Source organism: Pristiophorus japonicus, chromosome 23 (genome assembly GCF_044704955.1).
Source record: "Pristiophorus japonicus isolate sPriJap1 chromosome 23, sPriJap1.hap1, whole genome shotgun sequence".
Taxonomy (NCBI): domain Eukaryota; kingdom Metazoa; phylum Chordata; class Chondrichthyes; family Pristiophoridae; genus Pristiophorus; species Pristiophorus japonicus.
The window spans coordinates 57,330,137-57,357,944 of NC_091999.1; the positions used below are offsets into that span (position 1 = coordinate 57,330,137).

At 46.0% G+C, this 27,808-nt stretch overlaps 1 pseudogene; it reads left to right on the forward strand.

The window, feature by feature from the left end:
- Nucleotides 1–1,988: 1,988 nt before the first annotated feature.
- Nucleotides 1,989–27,808, forward strand: LOC139235554 (zinc finger protein 229-like; annotated as a pseudogene).

Genomic DNA, 27,808 nt, shown 5'->3' on the forward strand with positions numbered 1-27,808 from the left:
ATGAGGGAATTGAGTGCAGTAGCTCCTAGTTTGCAGATGACACTAAGCTGCGTGGCAGTGTGAGCTGTGAGGAGGACGGTAAAAGGCTGCAGGGTGACTTGGACAGGTTAGGTGAATGGGCAAACACGTGGCAGATGCAGTATAAGGTGAGGTTATCCACTTTCGTGGCAAAAACACGAAGGCAGAATATTATCTGAATGGTGGCAGATTAGAAAAAGGGGAGGTGCAGTGAGACCTGGGTGTCATGGTACATCAGTCATTGAAAGTTAGCATGCAGGTTCAGCAGGCGGTGAAAAAGGCAAATGCTTTGTTGGCCTTCATAGCGAGGGGATTTGAGTAGAGGGGCAGGGAGGTCTTACTGCAGTTGGACAGGGCCGTAGTGCGGCCTCACCTGGAATATTGTGTTCAGTTTTGTTCTCCTAATCTGAGGAAGGACATTCTTGCTATTGAGGGAGTGTAGCGAAGGTTCACCAGACTGATTCCCAGGATGGCAGGACTGACATATGAGGAGAAACTAGATTCACTGGGCCTGTATTCACTGGAGTTTAGAAGGATGAGAGGGGATCTCATAGATATATATAAAATTCTGACGGGACTGGACAGGTTAGATGCAGGAAGAATGTTCCCGATGTTGGGGAAGTCCAGAACCAGGGGACATAGTCTAAGGATAAGGGGTAGGCCATTTAGGACTGAGATGAGGAGAAACGTCTTCACTCAGAGAGTGAAATTCCCTGTGGAATTCCCTACCGCAGAGAATTGTTGATGCCAGTTCATTTGATATATTCAAGGGCAAGTTAGATATGGCCCTTACGGCTAAAGGGATCAAGGGATATGGGGCGAAAGCAGGAAAGGGGTACTGAGGTGAATGATCAGCCATGATCCTGTTGCATGGTGGTGCAGGCTCGAAGGACTGAATGGCCTACTCCTGCACCTACTTTCTATGGTTCGATGTTTCCTCAATCTTGTGGAGTCTTTGGCTGGTTGCAGTGTCTTCGGTATTAGCACTGGTCGAAGGTTTGACGGTAAATACGTTTTTTTCCTTGAGTCAGTGCTGGATGATTGTTGGGTTTTCAGTGACTCCGAGGCTTCTTGTTCAGTTCTTCTTGTTGCGTTGCTGTAACCTCGTGGGGCAAGTTAGATATTTCAAACCAAAAGAGCCCAGAGTCCAAGTGCTTTTCAAGAGTGTTCTCGGATACGTTTCTTCAGAAGTGTTTCCTCAGCCCAAAAGTTACCACAGCCCAAAAGTTATACCTGAGTGCACAATTGTTTTCCGATGACTGCTTTTGTGCGATTTTGGCAGGTTGATCAACTCTAATGTGATCCCTTTGTGAGATATTTTGGTGGGCTGATTGAGCATTAGCCTGATACAAGATTCCCAAATGTGTTGATGGGGTTTTCAAATGGTGCCATTATAATGTAATCAGGTCTTGATACTGTCCATTGTGTGTTTTGCTGAATCCAGGGTTTTTCTGTGTAGCTGCTTTAAGAACTATTAAAATATGTATCTGGGTCCCTGGTAAGTGGGCTTTTGTTAGACTGCTAATGTCTCCCTGGGGCCTGCCTCCCATGTGGGGTAGCAGCCCTATGCCGACCCAGCATACAATTTAAAATGTCCAAACTCAATCTAAAAGGCACTAGTTTAATCCAAAGGCACCTAATAGTGGGATATTTCTGTCCACATTTCTCCTCCAAAAGTCTAACACAGTTCCGATTTAAATTCCAGACACATGTCCATTGAGTAGGGGGTCCCAGAATTTTGTGAATCCTACAGACATTAGTGACCAGTTGGGTCATTACGACAATCCAATAGCTTTCATGGTCACTTATTTTCTGCTGATGGCCGCACAAATAGCCAGGTTCATTCAGTTCAATTTCACAACCTGCCCTTGTGTTTTTGTGGGTTATCTCTCACCCACCCTTTTTCCTGTTTGAAACTCACTTTACAGGGTATTAAAAGGGGAGGATTTGTCGACCAGAGGCTCAAACCAAACATCACATTAAGATCTGATAGAGTCACTCGATTCATCGGGAACGGAATATCATCGGCCTTTGACCATGGAAGCGAAAAGCACTGTTCACAGTGGGGAGAAACAGTACACGTGCTCTGTGTGTGGACAAGGCTTCAGCCGATCATCCAACCTGGAGAGTAACAAGTGCAGTCATACTGGGGAGAAACTGTGTAAATGTGGGGACTGTGGGAAACAATTCAACTACCCGTCCCAGCTGGAAATACATCGGCGAGTTCACATCGGGGAGAGGCCATTCAGCTGCTCAGAATGTGGGGACGGATTCAGTTGTTCATCCCACCTGTTGAGGCACCAGCAAGTTCACACGAGGGAGAGGCCGTTCATCTGCTCCGAGTGTGGGGAGGGATTCACTCATTCATCTACCTTGCTGAAACACCACCGAGTTCACACTGGGGAGAGGCTGTTCACCTGCTCTGAGTGTGGGAAGGGATTCACTACATCATCTCATTTGCTGACACACCAGCGAGTTCACACTGGGGAGAGGCTGTTCACCTGCTCTGAGTGTGGGAAGGGATTCACTCAGTCATCTAACCTGCTAACACACCAGCGAGTTCACACTGGGGAGAGGCTGTTCACCTGCTCTGAGTGTGGGAAGGGATTCACTCAGTCATCTAACCTGCTAACACACCAGCGAGTTCACACTGGGGAGAGGCCATTCACCTGCTCTGAGTGTGGGAAGGGATTCAGTACGTTAGCCCATGTGTTGAGGCACCAGAACGTTCACAAGTGACTACAGGGGTGGGATATGCTGTTATTGCTGCTGTTAATCACATCCCGACTGAACCATGTTCATTCTGACAGTTGGGGTTTGTTTCTGCTGATGTTAATAACTCCTGTAACTGGACTTGAGTTTAATATTTGGGATATAGACAAATAAATTCCTGTTGCTTTCAACACATTGCTGTAGATTTTTTTCTTTCCCACCTGTGTGTTTATCTTCACCTGGCTGGAGCTCAGTGAGGACAATCTGGGGGAAGATCGTATGGGGGGAGAACTTCAGCCTCGACACAGTCCTTCAGGGTCACACTGAGAGGGGCAAACGGCACTTTGGTCTTTCTCATCTCTCTTCACCGTTAGCAAAGTCACCGTGCGGGTTAATCTTGACGGTGTAAGGCGTGGATGATATCCACCCAAGGGTGTTTAAAGAGATGGGACGTGTGCTCTGTCAGCCCCTTGCCCATATCTCCAACAGCTCAGTAGAGTCATGGGTTGTTCCCTGAGATTGGAAGGTAGCACACGCAGTTGCCATTTTCCAAATTGGCCACAAGTCAGAGCTCAGGAACTGAAGGCCCATCAACGTGACCTTGATCACTGGGAAGGTGCTTGAAGGGATCCTGAGAGATGCTGTTTTCCATCATGAGGAAAGGGAAGGGGCCATTACAGATACTGAACATGGATTCCAGTAAACATGGTCACATCTGACAAACTAGCTTCAGTTTGTAAAGAAGTTGTTAGGTTGGTGGATGGGGGAATCCGGTTGACATTGTCTACCTCAGGATGTCAAACTCATTTTCTATGGTGGGCCTGGTCCAATATCCTGGCACTTGGCTTGGGCCACATTCAGCAAAAGCTATTAAAATAGGAATAAATGAAGATAAACTACATCGGAATTTACATTTAGATTTTATTTACTGCCGCTGCTCCCGATCCCTGGCACATCTTAGCTTGAGCATTCATGAACTGACCCTGCTCAAACCATAACCAGAAGGATATCGGCGCATGGTTCTGCCTGTAACCACAAGGCTGTGTCACTGCCACACACAGATACCGTTTCCTTGTTTCACATCTCCATACAAACACCATCTCCTCACAGATCCTCTTTCTACACAATAGCAGTAGACATGAGCAAGGACATGAGGCTTATTAAAAGACACATTTCATTACAGCAAAGGTTACACTGGGAGAAATGTTCAGTTATTTTCCATTACCAACAAAATGCCGGACAAACCAGCAGCACACTTACACCTGAACAGTGTCTCATCGGCCTACAGGCTTTTCTTAAAAAGATTTTCTGCCTGGATATAAACTTAAACCAGCTTTGCAGGCATGATGTCCTATTCACACATTGAAGGTGAGAGAGATGCTGTGGGGCACACACTCAGTCCAATAGCTGAAAGTGATTAACAGACTGGGTTTTGTATTTAGTGATCCCGGGCATGTTACCAATACCAGCAAAGATGAAGCCCATGGAATAAAAGGGACAGTGGATACTGTCTCACTGTGAGCGAGTCAGAATGAGAAGCTTTAACAACAGCCGATGTTTCACAAAGGGAGACCTCACCAGACCAAAGGACATTGGTGGCGTTTAATGGGCTGTTTGTGTCACTGGGCGACAGGAGGCTATTTGTGACAGAAGGAAAGCTGGTCACAGCAAACAAACAGTTTCCCGGCATGTCCAGGGCCCACTCTGACCCCCACCTTCTCTCTCTCACTATTGGTGGACACTGCTAATACACGGCCCAACACAATCCCCCTCCCCCTACATCCTCACTGTGCTGGAATCCACACCAATCGCCCCATCTGCTCCTTGTTCTCTCCCTGGATCCTGAAACTACAGAACTTACTGATCCATCCTGAAGTCTCCAGGCTCTAAAACTGAAGCTTGGTGGCCCTCAGTCCCCACTCCTTGATTTACCTCCCCTTCTCTTTCCCCCTTGGTTGTGTTCCACACTCTGGGCCTTCCCCGGGGATTCTCAGTATGAATAGGGGGATGTGTGTTGAGACAGGATGTCTCAGCTCTCCACCTTTAAAGGGACAAGTGGATGACCAGCTGGGCTGAATGGCCCTCCTTTATGACATCACTGCAGTGCCTAGCAACCACCCTCCCTGAGCCCTGTGCATTATGGGCTGTATTGAGCTCAGTGCTGTTGCAGGAAGGGAAACAAGAGCAGGATTCGACCCGTGTGGAGCCCAGGATTAATGGGGAGAGGTACAGGATCAATTTATACCTTATTGAGTGAGAAATGTCAGTGTCCCGGACACTCCCTGTCCCTCAGTATCTGTGTCGGGGAGAGACCGATGGGTTCACTCTGTATCTAACTCGTGCTGTGCCCGACTGGAGAGTGTTTGATGCTGACATGGGCTGCTCAGCTCAATGAGCACAACATTTAACCCAAAGATGATCAGATAAACCCATTAGCTTCTCCCCTGGACACAGGTACTGAAGGACATGGAGTGTCTCTATTAATTTGGCTGGTGTCCTTGATCAAATTTAAACATCTCGCATCTCTTTTTAAAAATTTGTTCATGGGATGTTGGTGTCGCCTCTCATCTCTCATTCTTCTAAATGCTGGAGAATATCGGCCTGGTCTACTCAATCTCTCATAGGACAATCCCCCCATCCCAGGAATCAGTCTGGTGAATCTTCATTGCACTCCCTCTACAGCAAGTTTATCTTTCCTTAAAAGCATCTGAAGGTAACAATGATGTAATTTACTGTGTTCTGTAAGCATGTGCTATTTTGTTTTATTTTATCTGCATTGTATTGTGTTTAGTTCATAAAATATTGGTCCGAATTAAATTGGAGTTATTGAAATTAACAAAGCTATGCTTTATTCAAGGTTAATAATGATAGCTTTACGAATAATTTCTGCTGTTTTAACGAATTTTTAATTCCGAAGGAAGTTTTGAAGTTCCAAACTTTAAAAAAAAGAACCAAGTGTTGATTTAAAACAAACTTCTGTTTGTTCACTTCAGTAGTAACGAATTCAGTCTTCTGTTTATAATCAATTTACAACTGGAGTATAGTCACAGATGGAGCACGTGTAACCAGGCACGGGTATCTCCATGCTTACGAACAAAGGAAAAAGCTTACATTTATAGACTGTTTTCTTATCAAACTGGAGCCGGCATTGCCTAATATGGTAGTCTCTGGCTACTGCATTGTCCAGAGACACAAGTTTACATCAGCAACACATTTAGAAGCATTGTGGCCTGACCAGGGTGATCACAAACCACCAGTTCTGGACTTTTCTTATCCAAACAATATTTCTAATCAATTCTATTATTAATATCGAAGCCTGGTTGGTCGCAAAACACCAGCTGTTGCCCAGTGAAATCTGTCTCTCTCTCCCTAATAATACGAACCACATTTTTTCCTCTATCAAATGAATTAAACATCAACCCCTTTCAGAAGCCGAATTAACCAGGGTCCACATGTTAACCTGTCCCACAGGTTTCTTTATGGGTTACATTCCCTGTTGACAGTGTTTTATATCTTTCTTTGTCTTTACTAATCCTGGTTTCCTCTCAGCATCCTTCCCTTTCCTTATATTTTCAATGTCCCTTATTGACTTCCTTACAGCATAATGCAATGACCAGAATCCCTGAAGCTATTATCCGTGCTATCACCAATCCCAGCTGGAACAATCTAACTTGATACTACTTTCCTCCATTCCTAATTGGCAAGTATTGGGATTGCCCGTTCTGTCTCTCTCTTCCTCTGTATGATTTGCACTGTGTGTTTCTGGGATGTCCTAATTCGCTGAATTATGAGCTTTAAAGCCAGAAACAGGGAGAATATAGTGTCCAATATGTGGAATGACTCGAATGGCTTCATCCTCCAGAGGCAGTCTCATCTGCAGATAAGTTGCGTTGTGATGATGTACCAGAACCAACGTTTAGCACCGATGCATGTGTTCCTCGGTGGAATCAAGCTAAAGTGATGTTCTAGTATGGGGCATCGGGTTGAACCCACATTCATATACGTGACAGTAGTAGTCACACAATACTGTCCTTTTCCTTTATACACGGTATTAGTTTGGCCTTCGCCCCATTTACTTATTTCAATCTGGCATTCTGGAGATTCTTTCTCGAGGGTGAACCCACAAGCTGGAACATCTACAAACCCATGTTGTCCCTTTCAGAGTACAACACTGCATATCTGGTGCTATCCAAGTTCCTCCCTTCTTAATCAGATATCTTGGATATTCCTCCTACTGTTTATGGATCGGACCTAACTCAGTCTTCCAACCTTGCAAACGATTCCACCCTGCACACCGTCCAAGGTTTCGTTTCATTTCCATTTTTCCTGAGCAAAGGCAAGACCAATCCCACTGGTCTAATATCTTCACTTCTTTCTCCTTCCCTAGGGGCCAAAATCCCCATTCCTATTGGCTGCATCACATCAAAGCCTGTGACTTGGTTCCCCTAAACCATTTTCTCAGTTGTTCTTCATGAATAAACAAAGGGATTTGATTACTCTCTCTCTTGTCCAGTCCCTTCTGTACCACATTCATCATAAATGTCACAGAGGTACACATTATACCTCTTGTAAGCCACATTGTGTTCCCATTCACTTTCTATATCTGTTCTGTTTACTCCTGTTAACCTTGCTGTGGCTCCTATTCTGAGCTATCCTGTCAGCTCTCACTTTCCTTGTGATTTAAGCTGATTCTCCTGGTGTTCCCCATCTTCCTCATCCCTTGGTTCCTGTTTTCTATTCTTTCCTAATACATCCTTTTACAAATTATCTTCCCATTTTATCTATTAATTGTGAATATCTCTCTTCACAAAATCTAGTTGATAGATTCAAGCTCATGTTTAAAACCTTTGATTTCAATTAACAATTTAAAAACACACATTGTTACATAATACATTTCCTGATTCAGTTACTTCTAGTCCATTAAATGTGGGTTCTTTTACTGGATGGGACAGGTCGTGTTCTTTTTGTGAGGTGGGATGTCATTTTATTTCAGTCCCAGATATGATCACTATCAGCGTTTGTACTTGGCAAACCAATAGTTAACATTACTGATCAACATACGACATTTCTTACTTTAAAATAACCTGCCGTCATTACCTTTTAAGTTTGTATTGAAGTATTTTATAATTGTCTTGAATTACTTATTGTCCTGGTGTGATACTAACACTTTAAGTGAACACTATTAATTTAGTGTTTGGGGTCAGGGTGTGTCCCAACCCACCTGGTTCAGGGGAGTCTTCCTGGTCTCCCAATCTTCCCAAGGAGCAGGCTTTAGGGTTCTTTCTCTATTACCACCAAAATTATGCTTTTGAGGGTCTATACCTCGGTTTATCAAGGATTACAAAACTAACCCTTTTGAGGTGCTCGGCTTCCTGCTGGAGATGGCCTCTCACTTGGATCCATGTTTTGTTATGGAGCCTGTGAGGTCTGGCCTCCTGATCTCCCACCTTCAGCTTGTAGCTGATCTGTACACAGCTATGGCTACCTTGTCCAGACATAGACAGGCTGGCTTTTTTTGTTTTTAGCCTCTCTACAAGCTTTCTTTGTTCAGTACTTAGTGGAGGCCTTGAATCTGACGACCATTCTAGCTGTAAGGAAATCCTAATTTGATCAGCATTCTCGCTCCTGTTAATTCTAATGCCTCTGACAGGTAGCAGTGTGTTTAACTCTATCCTGATTATTTCAAAGTCGCTTTCTCTATGGAGAATGTGTCACGACCTTGATGGTTTAAAAAGTTCACTCACTCTCCTGAGCCACATTAGCCATTTCATGTTGTGCTGTTGTCGACAACTGAGCATGCCTGAGACTCGTTCACACACACACACGCAGCGGTATCCCAGTATCATGCCACATGTGACATCTGATCCAAGCCATTTGAGGTGATCTTATCAAAAGATCGTGGGGTGTCTGAAGATCTTTGCTCATCTCCCTCTGCACGGTCCCAATGTCTCGGGTCGTGGCCAGGTGATCAAATTCAGTTTTCTTATTGTTCAGTATAGGCAATGACACAAACATCTGAGAGAGAAATCTTAGCAATTTCCAACACTTCCCTGACTTTAACAAGAAGTTACATTAACACCAGATTGTACCCAGGTGATTTATGACAATTCACCCAGGAACAATGAGTGAAGAAACATTTCTATTTGGAGGTGTAACTTTCCTGTTTTCCTCTTATATCCTCACTCATTTCCTCTCATTACATTTTATACAGTGTTCACCATTTCATTCATGAGCCCGGAGGAACTTTACTGTCTGATACAATATTATCATACTGTCTTTAAACATCGATCAAACATTCCCACTTGGTCCAAGTTTTGAAATAGTTTCTTTGTTGAATTTTCTTTAACCGAACCTCTTCTTGGACCTTTTATTCTCCAAAATATGCCAGAGAGCAATTCAATCCACAAGAGGAAGGATGTTAGTTACATTTAGCATAACAGTCGCCCCCAAAAATTTATTTCTGAATACATAGTTTGGACAGAACCACAGAGACGGGACTTTTTCAAAAATAAAACTTAATTATCTCAATTTTCAGTAAATTTTCCTTCCCATGTGTTTGACCAGCGAAGCTTAGCAATATATATATATATATATAAAATCAGTTTTAATTTCACAAACAAATTATGCCCAGACTAAGTCATTTTACAAAGAAGACAAAAGTAACAATTGCGTTTGGATGCAAGTCATTTATCTTCCCCTTCGAGCAGTGTGACTTGGACAATAGGATAACATCGGATATACGGCACAGAAACAGGCCATTCGGCCCAACCAATCCATGCCGGCGTTTATGCTCCACTCGAGCCTCCTCCCTTCTTTCCTCATCTAACTATATCCACATAACCCTCGATTCCCTTCTCCCTCATATACTTGTCTAGCCTCCCCTTAAATGCTTCGATACTATTCATTCAACCACTCCCTGTGGCAGTGAGTTCCACATTCTCACCACTCTCTGGGTAGAGGTTTCTTCTGAATTCCCTATTTGATTTCTTGGTGACTATCTTATGTTAATGGCCTCTAATTATGCTGGTCCCCACAAGTGGAAACACTGTATCTATTCTATCAAAACCTTTCATCATTTTAGAGGTATTAGGTCACCCCTCAGCCTTCTTTTTTCAAGAGAAAAGAGACCCGGCCTGACCATCCTTTCCCGATAGGTATACAATCGCCTTTCTGGTATCATCCTTGTAAATCTTCTCTGCACTCTCTCCAGTGCCTCTGTATCCTTTTTATAATATGGTGACAAGAATTGCACACACAAAGTCTAACCAAGGTTCGATACAAGTTTAGCATAACTTCACTACTTTTCCATTCGATAACAATTCAATTCTATAACAATCGATCCCAATAATTTAACTCAATACTTTAAATTCTTAAGTCCAACTTTGTCAGCATGCTGCGCCATTCGATGTCTGCAGATAACTGGAGATAATTTTGTGTTAACTGCTGGATCTTTTCCTATGCCATCAACCTCTTATCCAACTGGAACTGGCATTGCCTGATATAGTAGTCTTTAGCTATGGCATAGTCCAGAGACACAAGTCTGCATTTTCTTCAACATACATCAACAATGTTAGAAGCACGTAAAATACTGGTCTTCCTGTGGCAAGCACAAACCACGAGTATCTGAACTTTTCTTATTCTAACATAATATTTCTAATCTAAATATTCTATGATGAAAATATCCATGGCCAGTTGCAAACACCAACTGTTGCTCAGTGAAATCCCTCTCTAATGATAACAACCACATTTTCCCCGATATGGAATGAACTAAACATGAACACCTTTCAGAAGCTGAATTAACCGAGTTCCCGATGCCAACACCCCTCACATCTTCCATTCACTTCAACTGAAAGGAAAACCAGATTGCATCAGTCGGGATTTGAAAGATATTTACAACAGATGCTAGATATTCTTAGAGTTAGCATTGATCTATATTCTGTCTACTCGAGGAGTTTGATAACAGACTTTCTCCTTTGAATGTAGAGCTGGAATATTGGGCCAGGATGTATTTACTTGTTCATCTTGTTGACTCTAAACCGTTGCCAATTATTTGATGTGACCTGTATTTTCTTAAATACATTTCCTGAATGGATTCAAATTTAAATTGAACCCAGGTTTGCAGGCGTGATGCTCCATTCACACATCGAAGGTGAGACAGATGCTGTGGGACACACGTTAAGTCCAGTATCTGAAAGTGATTCACAGACTGGGTTTTGTGTTTAGTGATCCCTGGTATGTTACCGACACCTTCCCTCAATACCAAAGCTAGGAGAGGCACTCTGGAAGGTATGGGAAACTTGAACTAGTCCACAAGAGTAACCAAAGGTATGAGAACTGAAATAATCAAGAGTTAGAAAGGAGAAAAGGCCCCAAAATGGTGCACTCAGTAACAGGACATCAATTAGTGTCCTCTTATCTTGGAACATTAAATACCGACACACTCTGTTATTGAAACATCAAAATATTATATTCCAGCCCAGTTAAAAGGTTATTATCATCAGAAACAAACTTCAACTGTCGGAATGGACACGATTCAGTCGGGATGTGATTAACAGCAGCAATGATAGCAGAATCCAACCACTGCAGTCACTTGTGAACTTGCTGGTGTCTCAGCAGGTGGGATGACCGAGTGAATCCCTTCCCATACTCGGAGCAGGAGAACGGCCTCTCCCCAGTTGAACTCACTTGTGCCTTAGCAGGCTGGATGACAGTGAATCGCTTCCACCACACGGGGCAGGTGAACGGCCTCTCCCCAGTGTGAGCTCGCTGGTGTGCCACCAGGTCGGATGACTGAGTGAATCCTTTCCCACATTCAGAGCAGGTGAACGGCCTCTCCCCAGTGTGAACAAGCTGGTGTTTCACCAGGCTGGATGACTGAGTGAATCGCTTCCCACACACGGGGCAGGTGAACGGCCTCTCCCCGGTGTGAATGTGTTGATGAATTTCCAGTGCAGATGGGTAGCTGAATCCCTTCCCACAGTCCCCACATTTCCACGGTTTCTCCGTGGTGCGGGTGTGCTTCCGTCTCTCCAGGTTGGATGGATCAGTTGAAGCCTCCTCCACACACAACACGTTTACAGTTTCTCCCCGCTGTGAATGGTTCGAGGGTTTTTCAGGCTGTGTAACTGGTTAAAGCTCTTTCCACAATCAGTGCACTGAAACACTCTCACTCGGGTGTGTGTGTCTCAGTGCTTTTACAGTCACACTGATGTTTGTAATCTTTCCCCACAGACAGAATAAACAAACATTTATCCTTCCACATTCAAAGGCCGATGATATTCAAGTCCTGATGAATCGTGTGACTCTATCAGATCTTGACGTGACGTTTAGTTTGAGTTTCCCTCCTTCAAATCCTCCCCTTCAAACACCCTGCAAAAGGAGTTTACAAAAGTCATCACTGTAAGTACAGGATCGAAATTCAGAAGAGACAATTCTAGTTTCTATGGAACATTCTTTCCTTCTGCTGTGTGGTTTTAAGTATTGTCTTAATAAAAATAATAAAGAGGGAGAAGATAGACTGAGAGTAAACTGGCAAGAAATATAAGTACAGTCAGAGCTTCTAAGATATATAAAAAGGAAGAGATAGCTAAAATAAACGTTGGTCCCTTCGAGGATGAGACGGGGAATTAATAATGGGAAACGGGGAAATGGCAGAGACTTGAAACAAATATTTTGTGTGGTCTTCACGGTGGAAGACACTAAAAGCATCCCAATAATAATAGATAATCAAGGGGTCACAGGGAGCGAGGAACTTAAAACAATCACTATCACGAGAGAAAAAATACTCGACAAACTATTGGGACTAAAGGTGGACGTCCCCTGGACCTGATGGCCTGCTTCCTGGGGTCTTAAAAGAAGTGGCTGCAGAGAAAGTGGATGGATTGGTTGTAATCGACCAAAATTCCCTGGATTCTGGCAAGGTCCCAGTGTATTGGAAAAACTCAAATGCAACACCCCTATTCAACAAGGGAGGGAGGGAGAGAGAAAGCAGGAAACTATAGAGCAGTTAGCCTAACATCTATCATTGGGAAAATGCTGGAGGCCATTATTAAAGAAATAGTAGCAGGACATTTAGAAAATCATAATAGTCAAGCAGAGACGGCATGGTTTTATGAAAGGGAAATCACGTTTGACAAACTTGCTCGAGTTCTTTGAGGATGTAACGAGCAGGGTGGATGAAGAGGAACCAGTAACAGTTGTGTATTTGGATTTCCAGAAGTCATTCGATAAGGTGCCAGATAAAAGGTTACTGCACAATATAAGAGCTCACAGGATTGGCGGTAATATATTAGCATAGATGTAGGATTGGCTAACTAACAGAAAACACAGAGTCGGGATTAAATGGTTCATTTTCAGGTTGGCAAACTGTAACTAGTGGGGTGCCACACGGATCAGTGCTGGGGCCTCAACTATTTACAATCTATATTAATGACTTGGATGAAGGGACGGAGTGCACTGCGGCCAAATATGCTGCTGATACCAAGATAGGTGGGAAAGCAAGTTGTGAGGAGGACACAAATAATCTGCAAAGGGTTATCGACAGGCTAAGTGAGTGGGCAAAAATTTGGCAGATGGAGTATAATGAGGGAAAATGTGAGGTTATGCACTTTGGTAGGAAGAATAAAAAAGCAAATTATTATTTAAATGGCGACTACAAAATGCTGCGGTACAGAGGGATCTGGGGGTCCTTGTGCATGAAACACAAAAAGTTAGCATGCAGGTACAGCAAGTAATCAGGAAGGCAAATGGAATGTTGGCCTTTATTGAAGGGGAATGGAGTATAAAAGTAGAGAAGTCTTGCTGCAACTGTACAGGGTGTTCGTGAGACCACACCTGGAGTACTGCGTACAATTTTGGTCTCCTTATTTAAAGAGGGATATACTTGCATTGGAGGCAGTTCAGAGAAGGTTCACGAGGTTGATTCCTGAGATGAAGGGCTTGTCTTATGAAGTAAGCTTGAGCAGGTAAGGCCTGTACTCATTGGAGTTTCGAAGAATGAGAGGTGATCTTATTGAAATGTGTAAGATTCTGAGGGGGCTTGACAGGGTAGAAGCAGAGAGGATGTTTGCCCTCGTGGGGGAATCTAGAACTAGGGTGCATCGTTTCAGAATAAGGGGTCGCCTATTTAAAACGGAGATGTGGAGGTATTTCTTCTCTGAGGGTCATGAATCTTTGGAATTCTCTCCCCAGCGAGCTGTGGAGGCTGAGTCAGTCAATATATTTAAAGGGGAGATAGACAGATTTTTGAATTATAAGGGAGTCAAGAGTTATGGGGAGCAGGCAGGAAAGTGGAGTTGAGGTCAAGATCAGATCAGCCATGATTTCATTAAATGTCAGAGCAGGCTCGAGGGATCAAATGGCCTACTCCTGCTCCTATTTCTTATTGTTAATCTGTGAACCTTGACCTGAACGTTCCAAACTGTTACTGATTTTGAGGAATAGACAAAATATCTAAGCTTTGATAAATGCATCATCTCACATATCCAACTGAGCTAACCTGCTCTAACTATGTCAGTATTTGTGTCAGCTGTGACTCAGTGGGTAACACACTTGCCTCTGGGTCACAAGGTTGTGGGTTGATGTCGCACTCCAGAGACATGAACACAAAAATCTCGGCTGATGCTCCAGTGCAGTGCTGAGGGACTGCTGTACTGTCGGAGGTGCTGTCTTTTGGATAAGATGTTAAACCGAGGCCCTGTCTGCTCCCTCAGGTGGACGTAAAAGGTCCCATTGCACTATTTCAAGCAGAACAGGGGAGTTATCCCCGATGTCCTGGCCAATATTTTCCCTTAACATCAGTGAAGCAGATTATCTGGTCATTATCACATTGTAAATTGGTTGCTGCATTTCCTACGTTACGATAGTAACTACACTTCAAAAAGAACTTAATTGACTGTAAAGTGCTTTGGGGCATCTGGTGGTCGTGAAAGGTGCGAAATAAATGCAAGTCTTTTTATTTTCTATGTGTCTTTTATTACTCTCCCTTCTCCCATTGTGCCTCCTTTTGTCTGCTGTCACTTCCCACCTCCTCTTCCCCACCCAACTTTACAGTTCATTTCTTGTGTACATGGTCTCTCTCTCTCTCTCTCTCCTTTCCCTCACTCTACCGCTCCCTATAAGCTGTCCATCTGCCATATCTCCCAGTTCTGATCAAATGCTCTCCCTAACCCATCACCATTTCTCCTTCCTTTATAGACGACAACAACTTTCATTTATATAGCACCTTTAAGAACATAAGAGTTATGAGCAGGAGTAGGCCATACGGCCACTCGAGCCTGCTCCACCATTCAATAACATCATGACTGACCATCAACCTCAACTCCTCTTTCCCGCCCGATCTCCATATCCCTTGATTCCCCAAACACCAAAAATGTATCGATCTCAGCCTTGAAATAACTCTGTAAAATGGCCCCTGGTGCTTCACAGGAGCATTATCAGATATAATTTGACTCCGAGGGTCAAAGAGGCACATTTTAAAGAGGTTTAAAAAGGAAAAGAGTGGCTCAAGTAAATGTTGGTCCCCTGGAGGATGAGACTGGGGAATTAATAATGGAGAACAGGGAAATGGCAGAGACTTTGAACAAATGCTTTGTATCGGTCTTCACGGTAGAAGACACTAAAAACATCCCAATAGTGGATAATCAAGGGGCGATAGGTAGGGAGGAACTTAATACAACCACTATCAGTAATGAAGTGGTACTAGGTAAAATAATGGGACTAAAGGCAGACAAGTCCCCTGGGTCTCATGCCTTACATCCCAGGGTCTAAAGAGAAATGGCTGCAGAGATAGTGGATGCATTGGTTTTAATCTACCAAAATTCCCTGGATTCTGGGGCAGTCCCAGCAGATTGGAAAACCACAAATGTTACGCCCCTATTTAAAAAAGGAGGGAGACAAAAAGCAGTAAAATACAGACCAGTTAGCCTAACATCTGTCGTTGGGAAAATGTTGGAGTCCATTATTAAGGAAGCAGCAAAGGGACATTTGGAAAAGCATGATTCAATCAAGCAGTCAGCATGGTTTTATGAAAGGGAAATCAGGTTTGACAAATTTGCTGGAGTACTTTGAGGATGTAACGAGCAGGATGGATAAGGGGGAACCAGTGGATGTGGTGTATTTGGATTTCCAGAAGGCATTCGATAAGGTGCCACATAAGAAGTTACTGCACAAGATAAAAGCTCACTGGGTTAGGGGCAATATATTAGCATGGATAGAGGATTTGCTAACTAACAGAAAACACAGAGTCGGGATAAATGGGTCATTTTCCACTTGACAAACAGTGATTAGTGGGGTGCCACAGGGATTGGTGCTGGGTCATCAACTATTTACAATCTATATTAATGATTTGGATGAAGGGACAGAGTGTAATGTAGCCAAGTTTGGTGATGATACAAAGATGGATGGGAAAGTAAATTGTGAGGAGGACACAAAAAATCTGCAAAGGCTCAATGAGTGGGCAGAAATTTGGCAGATGGAGTATAATGTGGCAAACTGTGAGATTATCCACTTTGGCAGAAATAATAAAAAAGCAAATTATAATTTAAATGGAGAAAAATTGCAAAGTGCTGCAGTACAGAGAGACCTGGGGGTCCTTGTGCATGGAACACAAAAAGTTAGTATGTAGGTACAGCAAGTAGTCAGGAAGGCAAATGGAATGTTGGCCTTTATTGCAAGGGGGATAGAGTATAAAAGCAGAGAAGTCCTGCTACAACAGTACAGGGTATTGGTGAGGCTACATCTGGAGTAGTGCATGCAGTTTTAGTCTACTTATTTAAGGAGTGATATCCTTGCATTGGAGGCTGTCAGAGAAGGTTCACTAGGTTGATTCCGGATATGAGGGGGTTGTCTTATGAAAATAGTTTGAATAGGTTGGGCCGATACTCATTGGAGTTCAGAAGAATGAGAGGTGATGTTATTGAAACATATAAGATAATGAGGGGGTTCGATAAGATGGATGCAGAGAGGATATTTGCATCCACTCATAGGGGAAACTAAAACTAGAGGACATAGTCTTAGAATAAGGGGCCACTCATTTAGAACTGAGATGGGGAGAAATTTCTTCTCTCAGAGGGTTGTAAATCTGTGGAATTCTCTGCCCCAGAGAGCTGTGGAGGCTGGGTCATTGAATATATTTAAGGTGGAGATAGACAGATTTTTGAACGATAAGGGAGTAAAGGGTTGTGGGGAGCGGGCAGGGAAGTGGAACTGAGTCCATGATCAGATGAGCCATGATCTTATTGAATGGCGGAGCAGGCTCGAGGGGCCAAATGGCCTACTCCTGCTCCTATTTCTTATGTTCTTAGGGTCTTAAAGGAGGAGGGAGAGGTTTAGGGAAGAAATTCTGGAGCTTAGGGCTGAGGCAGCTGAAGGCATGGCGACCAATGGTGGTGTGATTAAAACCAGGAATGTGCAGGAGGCCAGAGATCCTGGAGGGTTGCAGGGCTGGAGGAGGTTACAGAGATAGGGAGGGGCGAGGGCACGGGGGGATTTGAAAATAAGGATGAGAATTTTTAAATTGAGCTTCGTGCCCAGTCATCATTTCTCCTGCCTTTATAGACGCTCCCTGACCACTCTCCATTTTTCCTTCCTTTACAGACGCTCCCTGACCACTCTCCATTTCTCCTTCCTTTACAGACGCTCCCTGACCACTCTCCATTTCTGCTACATTTTTTGAAATATTTGAAGAGTTTAATAAATCTTTGAAGGTCGCAGGACAGGTTAACAAAGCTGTTAATAAAGCATAAAGGATCCTGGGCTTTATAAATCGAGGCACAGAGTACTAAGGCCGGGAAGTTATGCTAAAGCTATATAAAACACTAGCTCGACCCCAGCTAGAGGATTGGGTCCAATTCTGGGCACACTTCAGGAAGGACACAAAGGCTTTGGAGAGGGGACAGAAAAGATTTACTGGAATGGTGCCAGGGATGAGGAACTTCATTTATGTGGAGACTGGAGAAGCTGGGATTGTTCTCCTTGGAGCAGAGAAGTTTAAGACAAAATTTGATAGAGGTGTTAAAAATCATGAAGATGAGATAGAATCAATAGAGAAACTCTTTCTAACACAGATAACCAGAGGGCACAGATTAGAGACGATTGGTAAAAGCATAGGTCACATGAGGAAAACCATTTCCACACAAGGAGTGGTGAGGGTTTGGAATGCACTGCCTGACGGAGCGGTGGAGACAGAGTCAATAGTAGCCTTCAAAAGTGAATTGGACAAACACTTGAAGCAGAATGATATTGCAGGGATTTGGGGAAAGAGCGGGGGAAGTGGGATAACCGGATTGCTTCCCGAAAGTATCGGCGCAGACTCGATGGGCCGAATGGCCCCTTCTGTGCTGTAATATTCTGTGATTCTAGAATTCTTTATAGACGCACCCTGCTCTGTCACCATTGCTCCTTCATTTACAGACGCTCCCTGGTCCATTACTATTTCTCGTTGATTTACATACACTCCCTGAGAGTTTGACGCAGACACAGCGCATGCACTCACCGTTCCTTCGGGCTGGAGCGGACCCCGGACCCGGCAGGCAGGTGGAGAATGTTCCCCGGTTTATATCCCCCCTCCCCCGGTGTGGGCAGAATGTTCCCCGGTTTATATCCCCGCCCCCCGATGTGGGGAGAATGTTCCCCGGTTTATATCCCTCCCCCCGCGGTGTGGGGAGAATGGTCCCCGGTTTATATCCCCCCCCGCGGTGTGGGGAGAATGTTCCCTGGTTTATATCCCCCCTCCCCCCCAGTGTGGGGAGAATGGTCCCCGGTTTATATCCCCCCCCGCGGTGTGAGGAGAATGTTCCCTGGTTTGTATCCCCCCCCCCAGTGTGGGGAGAATGGTCCCCGGTTTATATCCCCCCCCCCGGTGTGGGGAGAATGGTCCCCGGTTTAAATCCCCCCTCGCGGTGTGGGGAGAATGTTCCCCGGTTTATATCCCACCCCGTGGTGTGGGGAGAATGTTCCCCGGTTTATATCCCTCCACCCCTGGTGTGGGGAGAATGTTCCCCGGTTTCTATCCCCCCCAGGTGTGGGGAGAATGTTCCCTGGTTTATATCCCCCGGTGTGGGGAGAATGTGCCCCGGTTTATATCCCCGGTGTGGGGAGAATGTGCCCCGGTTTATATCCCCCCCCCCCGGTGTGCGGAGAATGTTCCCCGGTTTATATCCCCCAGTGTGGGGAGAATGTTCCCCGGTTTATATCCCCACCCCCGGTGTGGGGAGAATGTTCCCTGGTTTATATCCTCCCCTCCCGGTGTGGGGAGAATGTTTCCCGGTTTATATCCGGGCCCGGGGCTGCACTCGGTGTTGTTTTCCCCAGCATTTCTTTAACCCGCTCCCTGGAGCTCGCTCACCTCCTGTGTCATCGTCTGCCACCGCCGCCTGCACATGCTCAGCTCACACTGCCCGGGTGATTGATGACAGCTCCCCACCAATAGGAAGAGCGGGGCGGGGCTGGAGGACCGAATGTGCAGTTGGACCTCCAACCAATTGGAGTGTGTGAGGGGCGGGGCTTCCGGCAGGCTGCAACGAGTGGGGTGCAGGCAAGGATCAGTGCTGGGGCCTCAGCTATTTACAATCTATATTAATGACCGAGATAAAGGGACCGAGTGTAATATTTGCTAACGATACAAAGCTAGGTGAGACAGTAAGCTGTGAGCAGAACACAAGAGTGCAAAGATATATAGACAGACGATGTGAATGGGCAGTAAGGTGGCAGATTGAGTATAATGTCGGGAAATGTGAGGTTATTCACTTTGGTCGGAAGAATAGAAAAACAGAATATCTTTTAAATGGTGAGAAACTTTAAATGTTGGTGTTGAGAGAGATTTGGGTATCCTTGTGCAAGAAACACAGAAAGCGAGCATGCAGGTACAGCAAGCAGTAAGGGGGTGGAGTATAAGAGTAAGGATCTATTGCTACAATTATACAGGGCCTTGGTGAGACCACACCTGGAGTACTGGGCAGTTTCGGTCTCCTTATCTAAGGAAAGATATACTTGCCTTGGAGATGGTGCAACGGAGGTTCACAAGATTGATTCCTGGGATGAGAGAGCTGTCTTACGATGAGAGATTGTGTAGAATGGACCGATACTCTCTGGAGTTTAGAAGAATGAGAGGGGATCTCATTGAAACATACCAGATTCTGAAGGGTATTGACAGGGTAGATGCTGAGAGCTCGATTCCCCCGGGCTGGAGTGACTAGAACTCGGGGGCTCAAGATAAGGGGCAGGCCATTTAAGACAGAGATGAGAAATTTCTTCACTGAGGCTTGTGAATCTTTGGAATTCTCTGCCCCTGAGGGCTGTGGATGCTCAGTCTATTCAAGGCTGAGATAGATAGAGTTTTGGACTCTCGGGGAATCAAGGGATATGGCGATCAGGTGGGAAAGTGGAGTTGAGGGCGATGATCTTATTGAATGGCGGAGCAGGCTCGAGGGGCCGTATGACCTACTCCTGCTCCTATCTCTGATATTCTAATATTGACATCTAAGGGGCTCTAGATTTATTAGTCCCACCCTTTATCTAAAGGGAACACACTTGCTCTGAACCCTCGCTATCTCCTCCTTGAATGCCTCCCACTGCTCTGACACTAATTTACATTCAAGTAGCATTTTCCAGTCCACTTTGGTTAAATCACATCTCTGCAAAGTAACATTTGCTTTACCCCAATTGAGAACTTTTATTCCTGGTCCATCTTTGTCCTTTTCCATAACGACCCTAAATCTAACTGAATTATGATCACCAGCACCAAAATACTCTCCCACTAATACCCCTTCCACCTGCCCAAGCTTCATTCATTAAACCTAAGTCCAGAACCACTCCCTCTCTTTTTGGGCTTGCTACGTAATGGCTAAAAAAGTTCTCCTGGATGCATTTTAAGAATTCTGCTCCTTCTATATCTTCAAACTAATTCTATCCCAGTTAATATTTGGGTAGTTGAAATCCCCGACTATTACTGCCCTATTATTTTTGCACGTATCAGAAATGTGCCGACATATTTGCTCTTCTGTCTCCCTCTGACTGTTTGGGGGTCTATAGTACATCCCCAGCAGTGTGATCGACCCTTTTTTGTTCTTCACTTCTCCCATGTGGCCTCATTTGATGATCCTTCAAACATATCATCCCTCCCCACAGCTGGAATTGTTTCTTTAATCAACACTGCGACACGCCCGCCTTTTTTTATCCCCGTCTCTATCTCGTCTTAAAACCCTGTGACCCGGAATGTTGAGCTGCCATTCCTGCAGTTCTTTTAGCCGTGTTTAACTAATAGTTACAATATCATACCCCCACATGTCTGTCTGTGCCCTCAGCTTATCTGCCTTAATCCCCAGACTCCTTGCATTGGCATTGAAGTATTTCTAGATTGATTCCTGTGATGAGAGAGCTGTCTTATGTTGAGAGTTTGTGTAGAATGGGCCTATACTCTCTGGAGTTTAGACGAATGAGAGGTGATCTCATTGAAACACATTGGCACTGGCATTTAGTGCTGCCAAACTCCCTTATTGTCTATTTTCCAGCCTTTGTTGGCTCTGCCTTCCAAACACTAGCAAAACCCCAGTGAGGATATTGTCCGGTCCTGATGAGGTGCAACCTGTCCGGCTTGTACTGGTCCCACCTCCCCCAGAAACACTCCCAATGCCTCAGGAATCTAAAGCCCTCCCTCGTGCACCAAACTCCAGCCATGCATTCATCTGCTCCATCCTCTTATTTCTGTACTCACCAGCACGGAGCACCGGGAGTAATCCGGACATGACTACCTTTGAGGTCCTGTTTATTAATCTCTTTCCGAGCTCCCTAAAATCTGCCTGCAGGATCTCATCCCTCTTTCTACTGATGTCATTGGTCCCGATATGGACCATAACCTCTGGATGTTCATCCTCCCCCGTCAAAAATGTCCTGCAGCCGCTCAGTGACATCCTTGACCCTGGCACCAGGGAGGCAACATGCCATCCTGGAATCATGTCTGTGCCTGCAGAAGCGCTTGTTTGTTCCCCTAACCATCAAATCCACCACCACTATTGCTTTTCCACTCTTCTTCCTCCCCGCCCTGTGCAGCTGAGCCACCCACGGTGTCGTGGATATGGCTCTGGTTGCACTCCCCAGAGAAACCATCGCCCTCATCAGCATCCAGAACTGAAAACCGTTAGCGAGCGAGATGCACTCAGGGGACTCCTGTTCTACTCTTGCCCCATAACGCTGAAAATTTTTTCAACTCATGTTTATCTCTTCCGAAAGTTACAAGTGAATCTGCTTCCAGCACCCTAACAGGCAGTGCGTTCCAGGCCAGAACATCTTGCTGCTTCATTAGTCCCCTCATGTAGCATCTGGTTCATTTGCCAATCACATTCAATCTGTGCCTCTGGTTACTGAACTTTCTGACACTGAAAATTGTTTCTCCTTATTAAGAGGATTGGAGGGCTGGAGGAGGTTACAGAGATAGGGAGGGGCGCGACCTTGCAGGGATTTGAACAAGAGGATGAGAATTTTAAAGCCTGAAGCCACCAGCCGTCTCCTCCAGTGCAGAATGTGACTCACTGCGAACAGAAAGGATTTTTGTTTACTTACAAAAGATGCATAATGAAGGGAAGTCAATCTCTGTATCTTCAACTGACAGCGACATGAGGGAAATGAATGACCTTTAAACACCTGGCCCACTTGGCACTGACGTGTCTGAAACTCATAATATTTTGTTTCCCTGGAGTTCCTATTGACAAATGTTAAACTGTTTTACTGACAAAAGAAATCTCGATTTAACTTTAAAAGATGAATTGTTTAACAGGGGTTCACACAGACTCACCTGATAGGCCGACTCAGGATCCACCCCAAAAGCACCGCGATTGGTTGCAGAACACGCTGCTCCCTCGGCCCTCCGACCTCTGAGCTCTCTTCCTGTTGGTTCCCAGGTCAATCAATCACCACTCGCCAACATTACACTGCCACATTAAGTTGAGGGGCTCGGAGGAAGAAATAAAATGGGGTCGTGAATCTGAGTTAAGAAATAAAATTAGAGAAGCATGATTAAATTTATAAACAAAACAATTAAAATCAAATCAAATGAATTGTTGCATTGAATACATCCTTCTGGGACAAGTGTGAAACAAGTGATGTGTGGGCTGTGCAGAGTGTCTGTGCCCGGTTACACAGCGTGTCCCTGGCTCCCCGCTCCAAGTGCACATGTTTCAGCTCACATCCAACTGACTGGATAAACCTCGCCCGTCTAAACCCCATCACACAAATAGCAGCATTTGATGTTTAGTTATGCTCAACCTTAATAAAACACTGGTTAGGCCTCAGCTGACACATTGTGCTCAATTCTGGGCACCACACTTTCAGAAGGGTGTCGACACCTTAGAGAGGGACCAGAAGAGATTTACTAGAATGGTACGAAGGAGGAGGGACTTCAGTTATGTGGAGATAGTGGAGAAGCTGCGGTAATTCTCCTTGGAGCAGAAAAGGTTAAGAGGAGATTTGATAGTGTTCAAAATCATGAACGGTTTTAACAGACTAAATAAGGAGAAACACTTTCCAGTGGCAGAAGGGTCGGTAACCAGAGGACACAGAGTTCAGGTGATTGGCAAAAGAAGCAGAGGCGACATGAGGAACCATTGTATAAGCAGCGAGTTGTTGCAATCTGGAATGCACAGCCTGATAGGGTGGTGGAAGCAGATTCAACAGTGGCTTTCAAAAGTGAATTGGATACATACTAAAGGGACAATATTTGCAGAGCTATGGGGAAAGAGCAGGGGAGTGGAACTAACTGGATAGCTCGACCATAGAGCCAGCACAGGCACTTGGGCCGAATGGCCTCCTGCGCTTTAATTCTATGAAAATGGCGGATGATCTGATCCAGAATGCTGCGACCACATATCCCCCGAAAACCAAGACCGCCTATTTCCACCTGTGTAATATCGGCCATCTCCATCCCTGCCTCAGATCACCCTCTGCTGAAACCCTCATCCGAAACCCTCATCCATTCCTCGGTTACCTCTAGACTTGACTATTCCAACACATTCCTGGCTGGCCTCCCACATTCTACCCCACGTAATCTTCACCTCATCCAAAACTCGGCTGCCCATGTCCTAACTCGCACCAAGTCTCGTTCACACATCACCCCCTGTGCTCGCTGACCTACATTGGCTCCTGATTAAGCAACGATTCGATTTCAAAATTCTCATCCTGGTTTACAAATCCCTCCATGGCCTCGCCCCTCCCTATCTCTGTAATCTCCTCCAGCCCCACAACCCCCAGAGATGTCTGCGCTCCTCTAATTCTGCCCTCCTGAGCATCCCTGATATAATCGCTCCACCATTGGTGGCCTTGTCTTCTGTTGCCGAGGCCCCAAGCTCTGGATCGCCCTCCCTAAACCTCTGTGTCTCCTCCCCTGAAGGTACTGACTCTGGCTGGGTTCAGTTCTACATTCACTAGTTCCCCTCCCCTGAAGGTACTGACTCTGGCTGGGTTCAGTTCTACACTCACTGGTTCCCCTCCCCTGAAGGTACTGACTCTGGCTGGGTTCAGTTCTACACTCACTGGTTCCACTCCACTGAAGGTACTGACTCTGGCTGGGTTCAGTTCTACACTCACTGGTTCACCTCCCCTGAAGATACTGACTCTGGGGGTCTGTGCTCTCGTCACCTCTTTATGCACTCGACCCTCCCTATATATCTGTAATATCTCCCTGTTTTGATGATGGGCTCTCCCTGACCACTCACTCCCTGAATCTCACCATTTCAGGGAATCATACGGCACAGAATTAGACCATTCGGCCCATCGAGCCTGTCCGACTCACTGAAAGACCCACTCCCTGCACCTGCCCCAAAACACCAGAAAATGTTCCCTTTGAACATTGCTGGTTTTGAAAGTTATTATTGATGTCCCAGAATTGAGGCCAACCCTCAATATCTGAGTCTAACTAGTGAGTGATAAAGGTTGACCAGAACTTGCTTGTTGTACTCTATACTGTTATTAATGCTGGAACAGATTGATCAGCGGACCCTGCCCCCTCTCAGTCCCGCCCCTCGCACACTCCGATTGGTTGGAGGACCCACCGCCCGCTCGGTCCACCAACCCCGCCCCTACTCTTCCTATTGGCCCGAGCCGCCGTCAATCACCCGGGCAGCGTGAGCTGAGCATGCGCGGTGGAACGGCTGTGTCTGAGGCAGCGGCTGAGAGATGGGCGGAGGGAGGGAGCGGGTTAATAAACCCCGGGGGGCCGCGGGCCTCACACACACCGAGTGCGGGCCCAGGCCCCGCCCGCCCGAGACACAACACTCCGCATTATCCGCTTCACACACACCCGCTGTGGGCCTCAGGCCCCGAACAACAACCTGCGGCTCCGGCCTTTCCCCGAGCGGGGCCCCCGGGGAGGTGGGCTCTGGGCCCGTGCGGGGACCCCGGGGAGTTGGGCTCTGGGCCCGTGCGGGGCCCCCGGTGAGGTGGGCTCTGGGCCCGTGCGGGGCCCCCGGGGAGGTGGGCTCTGGGCCCGTGCGGGGCCCCCGGGGAGGTGGGCTCTGGGCCCGTGCGGGACCCTCGGGGAGGTGGGCTCTGGGCTCGGGGCCCCCGGGGAGGTGGGCTCTGGGCGCGGGGCCCCCGGGGAGGTGGGCTCTGGGCCCGTGCGGGGCCCCCGGGGAGGTGGGCTCTGGGGGAGATTAGATTATTAAACACACCCTGTCCACACAATGGAAAAGTGTTTGAGGAACAAGTATTTCTGGAGCGACTTTTAATCCATTGAACATTTACAGATTTTTAAATTTGTTCCAGGCTGTGGCCGTTGCTGCCAAGGCCGGCATTTATTGGCCATTTCTAATTACACTGGAGAAGGTGGTGGGGAGTCACCTACTTGAACCGCTGCAGTCCGTGTGGTGAAGGTACTCCCACAGTGCTGTTAGGGAGCCAGTTCCAGGATTTTGACCCAGTGACGATGAAGGAACGGCGATATATGACCAAGTCCGGATGGTGTGTGACTTGGAGGGGAACTTGCAGATGATGGTGTTCCCATTCACCTGCAGCCCTTTTCCTTCTGGGTGGTAAAAGCCATGGGACAGGTTGGGTGGCAGGTTCCCTTCCATCAGAACATCAGGATTAGGAGCAGGAGTCAGCCATATGGTCCTTCGAGCCTTCTCCACCAGTCAATACGACCATGGCTGATCTTCGACCTCAACTTGACTCACCCGCCCGATCCCCATATCGCTGAAGGACATTAGTGCGCCAGTTGGGATTTTAGTGACAATCCGCTTTCATGGTGACTCTTTTTCTAGAGCCTGTCCCACAAATTTCCCGATTTATTAAACTCAATTTTACAACAAGCCTTTGTGTTTTTCTGGGTTCTCTCACTTCTTTTTATTTGATTTATATTCATTTTACAGGTTATTAGAACGAGAGGACTTGTAGACGGGAAATTTAACTCCAACATCACATCAAGGTCGGCCAGTCTATTCATCGGGACCTGAATATCATCAAACATAACATGGAAGCAAAAAGCAGAGTTGACAGTGGGGAGAAACCGAACACGTGTTGAGTGTGTGGACGAGGATTCAGCCGATCCTGTGGCCTGGCCAAACACAAACGCAGTCACACTGGGGAGAAACCGTGAAAATGCTGGGACTGTGGCAAAGGATTCAATTACCCGTCTGAGCTGGAAAGTCATCAACACATTCACACTGGGGGGGGGGAAGCTGTTCAGCTGCTCCGTGTGTGGGAAGAGATTCACTTGGTCATGTGAGCTGCTAACACACCAGCGAGTTCACACTGGGGAGAGAGACCTTCACCTGCTCCGTGTGTGGGTCAGGATTCATTTCTTCATCCCACCGACTGAGACACCAACTTGTTCACACCAATGTGAGACCTTTTAAATGTTCTGCCTGTGAGAAGAGCTTTAAAAGCAAAAAGGAACTGCTGGCACACCAGCGCACTCACACTGGGGAGTGGCCGTACACCTGCTCCGTGTGTGGAAACAGATTCAACAGTAATTACTGTAGTGTTTGCCAGCACTCTAGTAATGACTCCACGAGGTAAGGTATTGCACTTGCACTGTTGTGACCTTAGTCCTTTTATTGCAGCTCCTGAATGAGGTAACATTAAGGAGGGTTCCCTTTTATACCTGCAGTGTGCAGGTGACCTCTCGGTCTCCACCTGTTGCACCCTCTGGTGGTACAGGTATATTGTATACAGTATAAAGATACACTCATAGGTCTTATGTAACTGTACATTGAGTGTACAGGGTATATACACGCACAACAATTATCACCTTCTGAGACACCAGCGAGATCATACCGGGGAGAGGTCATTCACTTGCTCCATGTGTGGAAAGGGATTCACTCGATCATTCAGCCTGCTGAGACACTAGCGAGTTCACAAGTGACTGCAGGGTTTGGATTCTGCTGTTATTGCTGCTGTTAATCACATCCAGGACTGAACCATGTTCATTCCACTGTGGAACTCCGCTGACCCCGCTGAAGGTTGTGAGCTCAGGGAGTGGGACCTCCAGGAGTGGAGTGTAAGAAAGCTGGGTTTCAGTATCCTGACACATATATGGCGCGATACCAGAGGAATCCTTACTGGTTAGGATCTGGAATGCACGGCCTGAGAGGGTGGTGGAGGCAGACTCAATCACGGCTTTCAAAAGGGAATTGTATAAGTGCCTGACAGAAAAAGATTTGCAGGGCTACGGGGAAATGGCGGGGGAGTGGGACTCGCTGAAGGCTCTTGCAAAGAAATGGCACAAACTTGATGGGCCAAATGGCCTCCTTCTGTGCTGCAACCACTCTGATTCTCTACTAAGGAACCGTCCAGCGTGTGCCTCGGGGTGAATGATGCCTGATTCCCTGAACTGTTTCACATTGAACCCAGTTCAGATCCAGATGAATTTAGTTTACAGAAGAATAGAGAGAAATATCACCCCCAACTGAGGGAGACAAAAGCAGCCATTAGAGAAGCTCAGAGATCTTTGGAAAAGAGAGTGCTCAATTATGGTAATCATTGCAAAAGCTTTTCCAGCTACGTCAGGAGGCAGAAGACGGTGAAAGATGGTTTCGTGCAGGGGTGGGCCATTATTTGGGCTGGAGGGCCACTGAACAAGTTTTGCTGA